The sequence below is a fragment of the Triticum aestivum genome, chromosome 6D (assembly GCF_018294505.1).
Source record: "Triticum aestivum cultivar Chinese Spring chromosome 6D, IWGSC CS RefSeq v2.1, whole genome shotgun sequence".
In the NCBI taxonomy this organism is placed as follows: domain Eukaryota; kingdom Viridiplantae; phylum Streptophyta; class Magnoliopsida; order Poales; family Poaceae; genus Triticum; species Triticum aestivum.
In genome coordinates this window covers 332,476,465-332,493,550 of record NC_057811.1, presented here as the reverse complement: position 1 = coordinate 332,493,550, position 17,086 = coordinate 332,476,465, and positions in this window count along the sequence as shown.

Genomic DNA, 17,086 nt, shown 5'->3' with positions numbered 1-17,086 from the left:
CTTGCCTCGCGCCATGGCCGCCGCGCCTGCTCGCCCACTCCCGCTGCTGCTCGCCGCCCTACACCGGTGCCGGCCTGCTCCGGCAGCCGCCGCGGCCGCACCCCCTCCCCTGGTGGCCTCGGGCATGCGGGTAAACCCCCTTCAACCGCACCCGCCACCCGCGCGCCCGTTTAGCCTCATGGGCCACTGACCACAGGGGCCCACAGCCCCTGTTTTGTAAAAAAAAGATTTTAAAATAAATAAATAAAAATATAATTAATTAATTATTTAACTTAATTAATTGTGTTTAGTTAACTAATTAAGTTTAGATAACATGCTAATTAAACTAGGTTAAAATGGTAATTAACAAATCAGTGTATGACAGAGGACCCCACCCTCGTGTTGACTGGACAACTGGGTCCCCCTGAGCCCACATGTCATCCTCTATGTACAGAGAGCTGGGTACACGTAACAATTTGTTATTTAATTTCGAATTAAAATAATTTCAGAATAATGCTAAAACTTTAGAAATTCATAGCAATTAATCCGTAACCCGGATGAAAAAGTTTTATACATGAAAGTTGCTCAAAAAATCCAACGAATCCGGATATGCGGTCCGTTTACCTGTCAGATGCCTCTAACTATATGAACATGAAACATTCCCCTCCGGTCATCTGTCTGACACAGGTCCGGAACTGGGAATACATTCCCGGTTGAATTGCCCCTTCACCTATATCGTGCAGTACTACGTTAGGTCGACCCTAGTTCTGCTTATCGTCTTGTTATGCTTTGTGATGCTATGTTTGCTTTATATTTATTGTTTCTTCCCCCTCTTCTCTCCGGTAGACCCCGAGACCGATGCCGCCCCTGTGATCGACTACGTCGACGACGACCCTTCTTCCCTTTCAGCAGAGCTTCCAGGCAAGCCCCCCCTTTGATCATCCCGATATCGCACATTCCATTCTCTCATGCTTGCATTAGATTTTGCTACTGTAATTGATTGCTCCTATTCTGATGCATAGCCTGCTTTTGTAACCTACTTATCGTTACCTACCTGCTTGTCCTAAACTGCTTAATATAGGTTGGTTAGTGATCCATCAGTGACCCCCACCTTGTCCTTGTTGCCCCGCTTTATGTTCGAAGACCCGATCAACGGGATCGAAGACCAGAGCCCGACACCTCACATCACATCACGCCCCTTTTGTTGCTCGACTCTGCAGAGTTACCGTCGAGTGCCGGGGGTGGAACCTCATACATCACTCCTGATGAGATCTCTGTAGTGTAGCTATTCAGTCGTGGTCATCGAGGGTGATTTCCTCCTTAACCACTTCCGATACGACTCTGTCGTGCAACCCGCAAGTGTGACCCTCAAGGGTGGATCCTCTTAAGTTCACCTTGGTGATTACATCGAGTGGAATTCACCGGGGGTGATTCCTCGGGTTTTCCCCTTGATGTTTGGACACACGGATACTTGGACTTTACAACTGTTACTTGGAAAGGCGGGTCGACCCTGAGGGGTACCCGCGAGTGATGTGGAGACGGGTTGACCTGGAGGGTGCCCGTGAGATAATTACGAGGCGTGGCCGGGCATTCCTAGCCCTTGCCGCAAGTCCTCAAGACGGGGCAACGGGGTCACATCTTTCGTGAGTCTCTGCTTGTTACCGCGCGTTCCTAATCCACTACGATTTGGATATTTGTTCCGAGGGGCCTCTGGCCTGATAGCACTAACCATCACGTGGGCATAGTATGGGCGTTCTGCGTTGTCTGCATCAACCGATGCTTAATAGACGTCAGTGACTGAGTGGCGCGCGCCGGGTTGGACTGGTAAGCACCTGCCTTTTTGAAGGAGGTAACTAGGTCTGCTCACCGGCCGCGTATGCAACGTGCAGGAGTTCCCGAGGAGATGGCCCATGACCCTTGGGGGCATAAGTTTAGTCCGGCGTGCTGACCTCTCTATTAAGCCTAGGTCGGGTTGCGGCCTATTGTTTGGCCGAGGCCGGGCATGACCCAGGAAAGTGTGTCCGGCCGGAGTTAATCGAGCCTGGTGGGTAAGTAGGTGCACCCCTGCAGGGAAGAAAACATTTATCGATAGCCTGTCCTACAGTAACGGACACTTGGAGTTGTATCCCGATCGATACAACTAGAACTGGATACTTGAGATGAGACATGGATATGAGAAATGGATAGTATGGCTCTGGGATTGCTTTCTCGCAGGGAGTCGAGAAAGGATCTCTAGCCGAGGTTGATAACACTACTACTACTTTACTTTATGCTACTCTTATCTCTCTTCTGATGCTGCAAGATGTTTGGTGCTGCTTGAAGATGCTAGTCTTCGATAGGCTAGGCTTTCCCCCTTCTCTTTTGGCATTCTGCAGTCCAGTCCACAGATACAGCCCATTTCATTGATACCGATGCATATGTAGTGTAGATCCTTGCTTGCGAGTACTTTGGATGAGTACTCACGGTTGCTTTGCTCCCCCTTTTCCCCCTTTCTTCTTCTTTCCGGTTGATGCAACCAGATGTCGGAGCCCAGGAGCCAGATGGCACCGCCGATGTCTACTACTACGTGGAGACCGTCGACGACCAGGAGTAGTTAGGAGACCGTCTTGCCTTTTCGATCGATGTTGCTTTTGTGCTAGCCTTCTTAAGGCAAACTTGTCTAACTCATGCCTGTACTCAGATTTTGTTGCTTCCGCTGACTCTTGTGTTTTCGAGCTTATGTATTCGAGCCTCGAGGCCCCTGGCTTGTAATATAAAACTTGTATTATTTTTAATTTGTGTCTAGAGTTGTGTTGTGATATTTTTCCGTGAGTCCTTGATCTTGATCGTACACATTTGCGTGTATGATTAGTGTACGATTGAATCGAGGGCGTCACAGTTAGCCCGAGTTTCGACCACTGGAAAAAATAGTTAGCCCGAGTTTCGACCACTGGAAAAAATAGTTAGCCCGAGTTTTATTGTTTTTGTTGTTTTTTGATTTTTCTTTTTTGACAGGATTTTGTTCGATTTTATTTTTCCTTCTACATTTTTTCTTTTTTCTTCTCCTTTTTTGATTGAGTTTTTTTATTCTCCATTTTTTGTTTTTCCTTATATTTGTTTTCATTTTCACTCCATATTTTCGTATATGTCAAAACATTTTTTTTATAAGTTATCAACATTTTTTGTATACATCTTCAACATTGTCCTAACACTTATTCAACAATTTTCGAAAACTTGTTCAACGTTTTAATAATTTTTTTTAAATAATTGTTCATTCAACATTTTTAAATAGTTATTCAACATTTTTAAGATACTTGTTCATCATTTTTAATACTTATTCAACATTTTTTCAAATACTTGTTCAACATTTTTCAAATACTCGTTCAAATTTTTTTAATAATTATTTAAAGTTTTTGAAATACTTATTCAACATTTTTAATACTTATTCGACATTTTCAAATACTTGTTCAAAACATTTTAGTCCTTATTCAATATATTTCAAATACTTGTTCAACATTTTTCAAATACTCGTTCGACATTTTTTAATACTTATTCAACATTTTTTTCAAATACTTGTTCAACATTTTTTATAATTATTCAACATGTTAAAATACTTGTTCAACATTTTTCTTATACTCGTTCAACATTTATAATACTTATTTAACGATTTTTCCAAATACTTATTCAACACATTTTGAAATGTGTTTTGAAGAGTATTTTTGTTATTATGTATGTACAATATTTTAAAGCATAAAGAATAGTTTTTTTGAGAAATGCATAAAGAATAGTAAAAAAATAAAGGAAAAAACAAGAACAGAAAACAGAAGAATAATAAAAAGTACAGGCCGCGCCCTCCCGCGCTGTTACGCTGGCCCATCTGGGGCTTTCCCTGAGGCGAGGGTTCATATATATCGCCTACAGCAATCCCGATGGAGCGATCACTCACAGCGATCACTAAATGGGTCAGGCCCAGGGAATAACAAACTCGCTCAGCTAGCTCACATACCTTTCTTTGCACGGTATGCTCACGTATGGTTTTTATTTATTTTTGAGGAACGCTCACGTATGGGGTTTGCCACGACTTTGCTTTGCCTAAATGAAAGTAGGAGATTGCCTCATGTATGGGTTTGCATTTTTTTCTTACCTTTTGCTTTCGGCTTTTATATGGATTTTGGACATTTCTAAAAATCTACACACGTTTGAAAAACAATGTGAATTTAGAAATGGCACTAAGTTCAGAATTGGCTCAGTAGTTTGTAAAAATATTCATCAGTTCAAAGAATGTTGACGAATGTTAAAAAATTACCAAATAAGAAAAGTTCACGAATTCCAAAGAATGTCTACTAACTCGAAAAAGGTTCTTGAATTTGAGAAAATGTATACAATACTTTCATGAATTAACATTTTTCAAAAGAAAGTTCACAGATAACAATTGTTCACAAATTCAATAAAAGGTCACTTATCCAAGAAATGTTCACGGATTCATAAAAAATATTTGTGAATTCAAAAATTGTTTGTGAATTTGAAAAAATCTTTGTGATTTCAAATTTTCTTAACGAATTGAAAAATGTACATGGATTCAATTTTTTCCACAAATTCCATAATTGCTCATGAATAGAAAAAATGTCTAGTAATTCAAAAAATGTTCAGGAATTGAAATTCGCCAATTGAAAAACAGTTCATGGCTCAAAATAATGTGCATGGATTCGATAAATCTTCACGAATGCAAAACTGTTCGTGAATTCAAAAATTGTCTTAAATTTTAAAAAATGCTCGTTGATTTGAAAATGGTTCATGAATTAAAAAATGTCCATTACTAAAAAATTTGGCAAATTGAAAACTGTTCACAAATTCAAAATTTATGAATTTGACAAATGTTGGTTGCAAAGTTGGTTGAGTATGTGGACTTGCCAAAAGGCTCCGATACATGACCCTTCCTGAAAAGATGATGAATTGTAGTTGCAAAGTTGTCTAAGAACATAGTTTGTTGGTTTTCAATAGAGTTTATGCTTTATACTTCGATGTTGTGATGAATTGCTACCTGTTCATGAGAAGTTTATGATAAAAGTTTTATTGTTGCTATTATAATAATATACATGATGCTTCTATGTCTGTATTTTGTTTTTATCGACACCTCTCCCTCTAAGCATGTGGACATGTTTTTCGATTTCGGTTTTCGCTTCAGGACAAGCGAGGTCTAAACTTGGGGGAGTTGATACGTCCATTTTGCATCATGTTTTCTGATACATTCATTTTGCATCATGCTTTTATATTGATATCTATTTGCATTATGGGCTGTTATTACACATTATAGCACAATACATATGCATTTTCTCTCTTCTTTTACAAGGTTTACATGAAGAGGGAGAATGCCGGCAGTTGGAATTCTGGATTGGAAAAGGAGCAAATCTGAGAGACCTATTATGCACAACTCCAAAAGTCCTGAAAATTTACGGAGAATTATTTTGGAATATATAAAAAATATTGGGCGAAGAAAGCACCAGAGGGGACCCACCAGGCATCCACAAGGGTGGGGGCGCGTCCTACCCCCTGGGCGCGCCCCCTGCCTTGTGGGCCACCTCGCAGGCCCCCGATGCTCATCTTCTGCTATATGGAGGTTTTTTACCTGGAAAAAAATCAAGAGGAAGCTTTCTGGACAAAGCGCCGCCGTCTCGAGGCGGAACTTGGGCAGAACCAATCTAGGGCTCTGGCGGAGCTGTTCTCGCGGGGAAACTTCCCTCCGGGAGGGGGAGATCGAAGCCATCGTCATCACCAACGAACCTCTCATCGAGAGGGGGTCAATCTCCATCAACATCTTCACCAGCACCATCTCCTCTCAAACCCTAGTTCATCTCTTGTATCCAATCTTTGTCTCAAAACCTCAGATTAGTACCTGTGGATTGCTAGTAGTGTTGATTACTCCTTGTAGTTGATGCTAGTTGGTTTATTCGGTGGAAGATCATATGTTCAGATCCTTAATGATAATTATTACTCCTCTGATTATGAAGCATGAATATGCTTTGTGAGTAGTTACGTTTGTTCCTGAGGACATGGGAGAAGTCTTGTTATAAGTAATCATGTGAATTTAGTATTCATTCGATATTTTGATGAGATGCATGTTGTCTCTCCTCTAGTGGTGTTATGTGTACGTCGACTACGTGACACTTCACGATGATTTGGAATAGGGGAAGGCATTGGGAAGTAATAAGTAGATGATGGGTTGCTAGAGTGACAGAAGCTTAAACCCTAGTTTATGTGTTGCTTCGTAAGGGGCTGATTTGAATCCATATGTTTCATGCTATGGTTAGATTTATCTTAATTCTTCTTTCGTAGTTGCGGATGCTTGCGAGAGGGGTTATGTTGGGGAATGCAGTATTTCAAAAAATTTACCTACGATCACGCAAGATCTATCTAGGAGATGCATAGAAATGAGTGGGGAGAGTGTGTCCATGTACCCTCATAGACCGAAAGCGGAAGCGTTTAGTAACGCGGTTGATGTAGTCGAACGTCTTCGCGATCCAACCGATCCAAGTACCGAACGTACGACACCTCCGCGTTCAGCACACGTTCAGCTCGATGACGTCCCTCGAACTCTTGATCCAGTTGAGGCCGAGGGAGAGTTCCGTCAGCACGACGACAAGGCGACGGTGATGATGAAGTTACTGGCGTAGGGCTTTGTCTAAGCACTATGACGATATGACCGAGGTGTGTAACTGTGGAGGGGGCACCGCACACGGCTAAGAGATTGTCTGTTGTGCCTTTGGGGTGCCCCTGCCCCCGTATATAAAGGAGGGGAGGAGGAGGCCGGCCAACAAGGGGCGCGCCAGGGAGAGGGTAGTCCTACTAGGACTCCAGTCCTAGTAGGATTCGGCCCCACCCTTTTTCCTTCTACCGGAGGGGGAAAAGGGGAAGGAGAGGGAGTAGGAGAAGGAAAGGGGGGTGGCGCCCCCTTCCCAAGTCCAATTCGGCCTCATCCCTTGTGGGGGGCGCACCAGCCCCTTGTGGGCTGGTTAGCCTCCCTCCTATGGCCCATAAGGCCCATATCTTTCCCCGGGGGGTTCCGGTAACCCCTCCGGTACTCCGGTATGTACCCGATACACTCCAGAACCCTTCCGGTGTCCGAATACTACCTTCCAATATATCAATCTTTACCTTTCGACCATTTCTAGACTCCTCGTCATGTCCGTGATCTCATCCGGGACTCCGAACAAACTTTGGTCGTCAAATCACATAACTCATAATACAAATCGTCATCGAACGTTAAGCGTGCGGACCCTACGGGTTCGAGAACTATGTAGACATGACCGAGACACATCTCCGGTCAATAACCAACACTACAAAAAAATACACTTCCGTGATGATACGTGTTTGTCACAGTAGGTCGCGTTTTTTGTCATGCATGTACATCCATGACGATTTTATGACAGAATCAAGATCGTCATACCTGTGCTGTCGTAGAAGTGTTCCATGACATTACCAAAATTATCATCACGGAAATGTCCACTTCCATGACAATAAATCGCACGTCACAGAAGTGCTTTCGTCAAGGGTGACCGACACGTGGCATCCACCGTAACGGAACGCCGTTAAGCTATCGGGTCGGGTTTTGGATCCGATAACCCGTTAACAGCCCCGACCAATGGGAAATTTCCACATGTAAAATTCTTATTGGGCGGATGAAACACGTGTCAGCTCGTCAGTGGGTCAGATAGGCGCCTATGATATGTTGACACGTGCCACGGCCCACCACTGGCCCATTTAGCTTACAAAGCCGGCCCGTTTGACTTGGTCAAAAGTTAACGGGCTGGCCCATGAAAAGCCTGTTAACAGTCTCTTCGCAAATAGCCCATTTTACGGCCCGTTAACTCACGACCCGTTAGGCCCTAAAGGAAATCGGCCCAACAACGTCATGTGGGCCATCGAATATAACACCAACCCATTTCACTTTCGGCCCATGTATGGCCCACGACGTCTTTCGGCCCATATGAGGCCTTCGTATCTTTCGGCCCTTACAGGCCCACGGTGACTCTAGCCCATAATGAACAGTAATTTTCTTTATACCCGTTAACGGCCCGTGATTTACATGGGCCGTTTCCAGCCCGTGTTAGCTTTCGGCCTATTGACGGCCCATACGTTCTTGGGCTCCTTTTCGGCCCTCGATTACTTCCGGCCCGTTACTGGCCTGTTCCCCTAATGGGCCAAATTCAGCCCATGGCAAGAGTCGGCCCGTTACTGGCCTGTTCCCCTAATGGGCCAAATTCGGCCCATGGCAAGAGTCGGCCCGTTACTGGCCTGTTACCCTAATGGGCCAAATTCGGCCCATGGCAAGAGTCGGCCCGTTTCTGGCCTGTTAACCCGTTGCGCCATTTCCAGCCCGTCCTATATTCTGGCCCATTAACGACCCGTTATGCCTGTGACAGAATTAAGCCTTTGCTGTCCTACGGCCTGTTACCATGCTGGGCCGATACCAATTACGCCCGATTACGGCCCATGTAGACCCATTTATCCGACGGCCCGAGGCCCACCGATTACAGGCCCATTTATCGACAGCCTGTAGGAGACCCATGGATCCTACGGCCCGTATATGGCCCATGGTAGTTGCGCCCACTAGCAAACCAGGGAAAAAGAAGACTAGGAAATAAATAAGGCCGAAACTAACGCTAGGCTATTAAGGCGATTGCACAGATTACATCCACACGGCATCAAAGATCGCCACCAGTGCAAATATAGGGAACACCCTACACTATACAAAAATGGCTTGCTGTTTCCTTCAGCCGGTGGCTGCACGTTAAGAATAAATTTTGTATCGCACCAAAACAAATTACAACTATATAACAAAAGGAAGGTTGGCATAAAACTTAACAGTCTAGCAGATAAATGCACCACCAGAAGTTCAGAAGCTCAGTTCATTTGACCTGACTGTTACGTTTTCATGTTGTATTGTCCGATGGAGCACCATAACCCTCGCCTTCATTTCCCCTAGGTTCCTGAACAACATAGCAAATGTCTGATAGTCTGGTTTCAAAACCATGCATATCTTGACGACATTGAGCAATGTTTCTCCTTGTTTCACAAAGGGTCTCTGTTAGGGAATGGACTTGTGTCTGGAGCGCAGATACAACATTGCTTTGAGCTTGCATATCTTGATCATGAGGCAGTTTGGACGATATTGCCTTAACAACCAACCCAGTATTACGCAGGAACGTGCTTTTGGCACTGTTAGTGGACAGGTACTGACCCACTGCAGCAAGAGCTGACATTGCGGTTATAGTTGCCTCGCCACCTTCAGAAGGTGGCGGTTCCACCATTTTTTCCATAGCTTGCTGAAAAGTTGAGGTTTTACATTAGTAGCACCAGAACAGAAGATATTAAGGAGGCAGCAAAACCAAACAAAATAGCTTTGGTCTATATACAGAACTTATTCTGGTGAACCCATGTAAAATATTAGTTGTATTTTATTGCAAAGTACATAATAAAACCAGGTTCCAAACATATGACCATGTACCATCGCTAATGTATTGTCTATTTCTTCACATTGTATTGAGGGCTAAGGATAAAGAGACGAAGTTTATAATACGGTAAGCATAGTATGACATCATTCATATCACAAAACAACTGAGAACAGACAAACAGGCAATTGTAACGTTGTGTGGGCAAGTCCAGCACGGAACTAGATTACGGGTCAAGATCAAAGGAACATCACTCCTCTCTTTTAAACCTTGTAAGGTGCAATGATACGCTAAGACAATTGTGTATAAAATTGAAAAGAGTAATAGACATTGGCTGCAAACCATGCAGTTCAAGGCACAAGTCAGAGTAAGTAGTAGTTAAAAGGCATGAGGATTAAGGACTTACAACAGCGGCTTTGACTGGCGTAGTCATGCCCTTCTTCTTGCTGGTGTGACAGTCCTTGAAGATTTCCACAACATTTGGTTCAGGTACTTTTTGGTCCTTGCGGGCTTTCCTCTGCATTTCGAACAAGTCAATATAGATCTGATAATATGGTACAGCGAAAAGAGTGAAACAGCAGCTAATTACAAGAGCCTCGCAGTGTGCAATATAGCTACGAGATCCTGTCGTCTGTTGGAATTTCACTTTCGTACGGTTGGCCTTGTTCTTTGAACAGTTCACCTACAAGAAGATAGATTTGTGTGGCACATGCGTAAATAGGACTTCAACATGTGATCTGATCACATATATATAATGTACCTGATACTTCGGATCAGACCAGTGTTTAACAAGGCCCCTCCAGTCTTCATCCGATATATTTTCCACTGGAGATGTTTGGGAAAGTTCACTGTTAGCCTTGCCTTCAAAGTGATTTTTCCTCAAGTTATACCGATACTGTCGCAGAGCAGACTTGAAAACATGGGTGCAAGCTTGTCTGGTTGCATCATCTTGGCTATCCAACTTGAACCTCATCTGTTGAAAATTATGGGAGTCTCATTATCAGCAACCTAGAAAGTATGGGACAGAGCAAGACGATATTACTAGTTTCCATACATAACCATACTTACAGATAAATGGTCAAGGAAGGTGTTGAACTGGGTTTCGTTTTTGTCATTCCTGTACTGAATCCATGTTGGGGGGATACGTACATGACACCTAACGGCAACCGCTGCCTCTGATACTAACTTGGCTGACTCTGTAGCATCACGTGGCCTTTTTAAACCTGCCTCAAAACGAATCTCCATTCTTCCTCCTCTAGATTTAGTTAACCTATCGAGCATTATCCCTGATGTTTGTTTCCTCTTGCGTCTAGGTGCTAGTCCAACAACGAACATAGGAAGTGTTAGTGTACATCAAACTGTGAGACTACATATAAAGGAGCATGCAACTGTAACTTGACTCCAGCAACTACCTTCTTGCTGTTGAAGCTCACAAGGTTCATCTGATATTGCCAACTCGTCTTGTGTCAAGAGTTCTTGGGAAGTAGTGTCAGGTGGCAAGGGAGCTTGGGAACGTGCTGCTAGCTCAGTTGACGCACGAGTAAGTCGTGCAGCTGGTAGTACTGTGGTAGGTGTTGCAAGAACTAGGGCTGTCTCTGCTTGTTTGGTGGCAGCTATTTGTTTCTGTTTGGCTTTTTTTGCAACTCGTGTAGCATGGGATGCCGTGTTTGTAGAATTTTCCGCTGGACTTTGACCTTCTATTGCACCATCAGTACCAGCAGAATCTGCAGGATTCATCCGCTTCTCATTCCCTGCCATTCTGTGTTTCTTCCTCTTTCTCTGTGCCATGTTAAGTCAAGCCGACAAGAAAAACGAATAACAATTTAGTTCTTCAGAAAAAATTGATGCGTGATGCAGACGAACTGAACTTTGATGTTAGACAACCACATGATAGGAGGATGTAATATGTATGAAAAACAGGACGGAAGAGATAACCAGAACTATGATGTGTAAACTAAGAAGAAGGCATTTCACCAAATTAGAAGCAATGCAATGGAAGGTAGACACCATATGAAAGATGCTACAAATATCGCTCTGCCAAGTTAATAGTGTCTCATCATAAATGGCGTTTAAACAAATGTGAAGCAGTACAAGAAATAAATCATATGCAAGATGCAAACAACATCACACTACCATGTTAGAGGTCTCTCGTCATTAGTGCCATTGCATATTCACAGCATTGCATATTCACAGCTTATGATGTGTAAACTAAGGAGAAGGCATTTCAACAAATTAGAAGCAATGAAAGCTAGAGACCATATGAAAGATGCAACGAATATCACTCTACCAAGTTAAAACTGTCTCGTCATAAGTGCCATTTCAACAAATTAGTAGTACAAGCTAGAAAAGAATGTGAGATGTAACCTATATCACACTCCGAAGTCAAACGTGTCTTATGATAAGTGATTGTTGCAGGTTACACAACAGTAGTAATTTGATGTAAGAACATGGTGTGATAGACATATATTGTATGTTCTACAAAAAGGAACACGTGTCTTATTCATGTATAATGTGTAATGTAAGCAGATGGAATTCAACAAAATTAGAAGCAATACAAGCTAGACATCACACATAACATGCAACCACATATAACAGTGCCAAGTTAGAGGGAGCACCGGTGATGCTGCACTAGGGGAGACGTGCTCATCATAAACACAGCTTTGTTGAGTGTGTATGCATGTGTTGTCTTGGAAATCATCTTGGGGGTGTGGAGGAGTAGAAACTGTAGAGGCCCTCCGTTCGGAAGGAGCACCTTTATCCGTTGCCTTGCTAACTTCCTTCCGCTTTATTGATTTTGAATTGTCAAGTAAAACCGACAAGAAAAAGCAATAAAATTCTCTCTTCAAAACTCATTCATGCATGATACTGACAATCACTACTTTGATGTAAGGCAAACACATGATACCAGGATGGAATATGTACGAAAAACAGGACGGCATGTCATGTTCACAACTGTTTGTGTAAACTAAGCAGAAACCATTCCAGCAAATAAGAAGCAATGCAAGCTAGACACCACATGAAAGATGCAACCAATATGACTCTGCCAAGTTAAAAGCGTCCCATCATAAATGGAATTTCAACAAATTAGAAGCAGCGCATGCTATAAATCATATGAAAGATGCAACTAATATCGCACTACATATACTAAAGGTGTCTCGTCATGTTGATTGATGCGGGATACAAAAAAAACAATAGTTTTATGTAAGGACATGCTTAATAGACAGATGTACTATGTATTAAATACAGGAAGGCATGTCACATTAACAGGTATAATGTATAAGCTAAGCAGACTAGCACATGCAGTTTAACCAGATTGGAAGAATTACAATCTAGACACCATATGCAACATGCAACCACATATCACGCTGCCAAGTTAGAGCAAGCACCTGCGATGCTAGTGTAGGGGAAATGCTGTAATCAACTACAGAGCTACGTTCACTATCTTCATCTAGCATTTCTGTTTCTTGAGAATCATGTCGGGAGGCTGACGCTGCATTCTTTAAATGAGGAGTAGTCCCCTTGCCTGCCTGCCTCGTCATAAGTGATTGATGAGGGATACACAAGAACATCAGTTTGATGTAAGAACATGGTTAATACACAGATGTACTAGTATGTACCAAAAACAGAAAGGCATGTCATATTCAAAGGTATAATGTGTAAGCTAAGCAGATGCAATTTAACCAAATTGGAAGCAATACAAGCTAGACATCCGGCTGGAGTGGTGAGCATGATCATCTAGGACCTGAGAGCCTGGTGGGAGGCGGGCTGCTTCGCCACCATCGCATCTTTTTAGTTGGCTTCCAGGTGATGCCTATCTTTGCTGAGCTTGTCACTGGCTCGGCCAGTGCCCTGACTAGCTATTTGTCTTCTGGTGCTCACAGGATGGTGGTTCATGTAAAAAAATATCTTTCCTTATCTTACCGACTTCGGCCTTTCGAATACAAGCTAGACACCATATGGAACATGCAACCACATATGACACCGCGAAGTTAAAGCAAGCACCTGGGATGGTGGTTCATTGCGAGCGAGGTCATCAACTCCAGAGCTACGTTTACCGTCTCCATCTGCTGACACTGCACCCTTTATAGCGCTGTAACGTGTCTTGCCTAACCGCGCACGAAGCTGGAGCGACTTCTCTCTTTTCTTTTTGGCTTCTCTCATGGCAGCAGAGTATGAAATACCCTTGCATAAAAACACAATAGTGAGAGTAAGGGTGAAGTGTGTGCAGAACTAGTGCACTGTAAAAGTAGCAGATAGCAAGTGGCTGAAAAATAAATGACAGGAGACATATGATAGCTCTACAACATTGCATGGCAAACAAAATTAGATTCTACTCCGTATGATTTTGTAATATATGAGCACAGGAAATGCAGGTACTCCTCCAGCACACCACCACATGTGGTCATATCTAAGATAACAGTCGACTGAAAATAAATAGGTTAGTCAATTTTTTTAATGAACCGTCCGATCTATAAGGAACGGGCAGATGGCCTTCGTTTACCTCCCGCCAGTCACTGTTGACGATCTTTCTGGAACCGTCAGCGACCACCGGCCCAGACCCCTGCCTCCGCCGCCCCGCCCTCCCATTGACCTCACACCACCGCCGTGCTTGGCAGCGCCCCCAGGCCATCCCTTTAATCCCGGTCGACCTCCAGATCGGGCGCCAGTAGCTCTAGGCCGCACACGCCCCTAAGATAAACACCAAGGCGCTGCTTCCCCGGCGTAATAGGCGTACTAGTGCCTGTTACACCGGGGAATGCTTTCGTTAATTGGGAATCAACTGGCCAGAAATTGAAATTCAGGGGGGCGACGGACCTCTAGCTAAGGTGAAATAGTATATGAGGAGAAACCTTGTGCATCGCGAGTTACTAGGAACATCTAATATCAAGAAGAAGCGGTCAACTAGTGTCTTATGTGGGATGAATATCGTGCAAGCAGAGACGTAAGATTTGCACGAATAAGGGAAGAGGAGTACCTTTTTCGGTTGCCGGTGTGGTCACCTCCACATGTCGCGCCGATCTTCTTCTTTTTACCGGGGAAACCGATGTTCTGGAGGGTGCAGGCTTGGACGAACCCATGGCCAAATTGTTGACTGTGTTGCCGTGGCCGTATGTCAGCGGAGGGGAAGCAGATCCGAGGCGGCGAAGGACGGCGTAGCAGGAACAGCTCCGGTGCGGTGGAGGGTGGCGAAGTTGGAGCGGCAGCGGTGAGGCGCAGGACGGCATGGTTGAACTGGCTCGGGTACGGACGGCTCGGCCTCGGCTTCAACTACTAGCTTTGGAGGGCGTTGCGGTTGAGGTTGCGGTGGACGACGACGTCGGGGTATTGGCTCCGGCGTGATGGAGGAGGGCGGCGGTTGATGGGTGGGATTGGGTGGCGGACGGAGGACGCCGGGGTTTCGCGGCTGTTGGAGAGGTAGTTTTGGCGCCCATGGAGTACGAATGGGGAATCGGACGGGTGGGGGGGAACCATGTTTCGGTCTGGGACGCGCTTGTTTTTGGCTTTTTTGAACAGAAGATGGGACGCGCTTGTTTGAAATTTGGGGAAAGTACAAACTTTGCCCCCCTCTTAAATTTCGGACCTACTGCGGGTCGGGGGTAGGATGGTAATCCAAGGTGTCCCAAATAGTGGGCGGGAGCGATTTCGGCCGCACGCATGTGTGCTTAGGCGGCCATTGTGTATGAATGTTTTTTGGATGCGGTTGTGTGGCGTCTAGATGAAGCTACAAACCTACCCCGGTTTAGACCTTTGGACGTCGGGCCGGTAGGTTTCACGGGTCGGAGTTATTAGAAAAGTAATTTCCTTGTACTACCGAACATTGGTCTCACGCGGTTTCGGGCGAGTAGAGGCTCTTTTGGCGCTTCGTTCGAAATTTTGAAACACAAGCATTCACGTTTAGAGTACTCTTGAACTATGAGGATTGACCTAAATAGACAACGTTATATTTGACCTTGTATGTTTGAAAACCTCATTAAATTATCCGCTTCTTTTTGAAATTTTGACACTTGAAAATCCTATAACTACGATTATTTTGGAATGGAGGAGCTAAATTTGAATCTATTTTGTACACGACTACATATGCTATTATGTACAAAATCAGAGCAAAGATTGGTGCCCCCATAATTTAGGTATGGTTTACAAATGCCATGATATCAAATTCAAATAATTGAATGGACTTCATGTTGAATTTGATTTTTTTAAACCACCTTAAGTTGAATTCAAATGTATGCTAGTTCATAGGTAGCTATTTATAATGTCCATTGTGTAACTTTCGTATGTATAATGTGCTTTACACACACAACATGAACTATACTCACGTTTATATTCGATTGCTAAAGCGATGCATTGTCTGGAGTTTAAAATACTAACTATGTGGATCAATTGTGTCGAATAATAACGTAGACATGCTCAAATTTGATAGAATCTAGATGTCTGATGGATCAATGACCGCTCCTTACGTGTCTCATGTACGCACATTATCTTTACGCCTTTCTCTCACGCATTGTCTCACACCTCTCTTCCTAATCGACGAGTATGATTCTAGCAGAGCATTCTGTAGGATGCCCCTTAAAGTTAGGTTGGATGAATAGTAATATCATAGATAAAGGGGTTACCTTAGTCCGAGAACCTAGGGTTACAAATCCTAGCCGGCTTTGTCAGTGGACATAGAGTCCTTCACAATTCTGCTATCTTTGTCTTGTACGACTAGTCATCCATGGGTCTTCCTAAATGCGTCACGGGCCGACCAATGTGGCGCAGGTCGGAACCGAATGAAGGGCCTCACCTCGACCCACCGGACCTCACGCGGTGACACACCCTCTGCCCCCACGTCTCATTATCTTCTCACACCCACACATACCAACACAAACACCACACACACAGAAAATTTCTCCTGGTGCCTCTATTCCCTCCCCCCTTGCATATACACACTCAAGGGAATGGAATCTCTTGTCGTGACGTCATATTCGTCTCTCTCTCTCTAGACCACTCTCATTTCTCGTGCTATCTCTCCCACGCCCCCCGTCGGCCCCTCTATCCATGCCTCTCTCGAATACGTAATACACACACATACCTCTCTAGGCCCCGCCAAATGCATCAACTACACATTCACACATGTTACATCACGTACCCCATTGATCTAAAAAGCCCTCTCTTCATGTTTATTTTGCATACAACATTCCTTTTGAATAAAGTGTGGCCAAAAAATTATTTTAGAGTTTCTACATATATACAACATTACAAAGTTATATGGAGGAGTACGAACGGTAATTTGCATTGCATGGTGCCCACAATGATATTTATTCCGCACTGTGAATTTGTATATTTTTATACAATATACAAAGTTAGTCATAATAAAGAGAAACGAAGAGCATCTCTCTCTCCTTCGCATACCCCCCTGTACGCCCCTTTCACGTATGCACACAAAACTATCTCCAGGCCCTCTAAAAGTAAGCCCCCAGAAAATTCACGCATGTTTCATCTTTCTCTCGCGATATATGCAATGACGATCATTGTATTTGAAGCGAAAGCACGATACATACATTGGACTTCAGAATCCACTCATTACGGTCACCATTTACGTTTAGTGGTTATTATACAGTCACGGGCTCACCATACAACTCTGTTTTTGCTCATGACATGACTAGTTGACCAGTTAAACGCTCCACGTGGCACCTCTA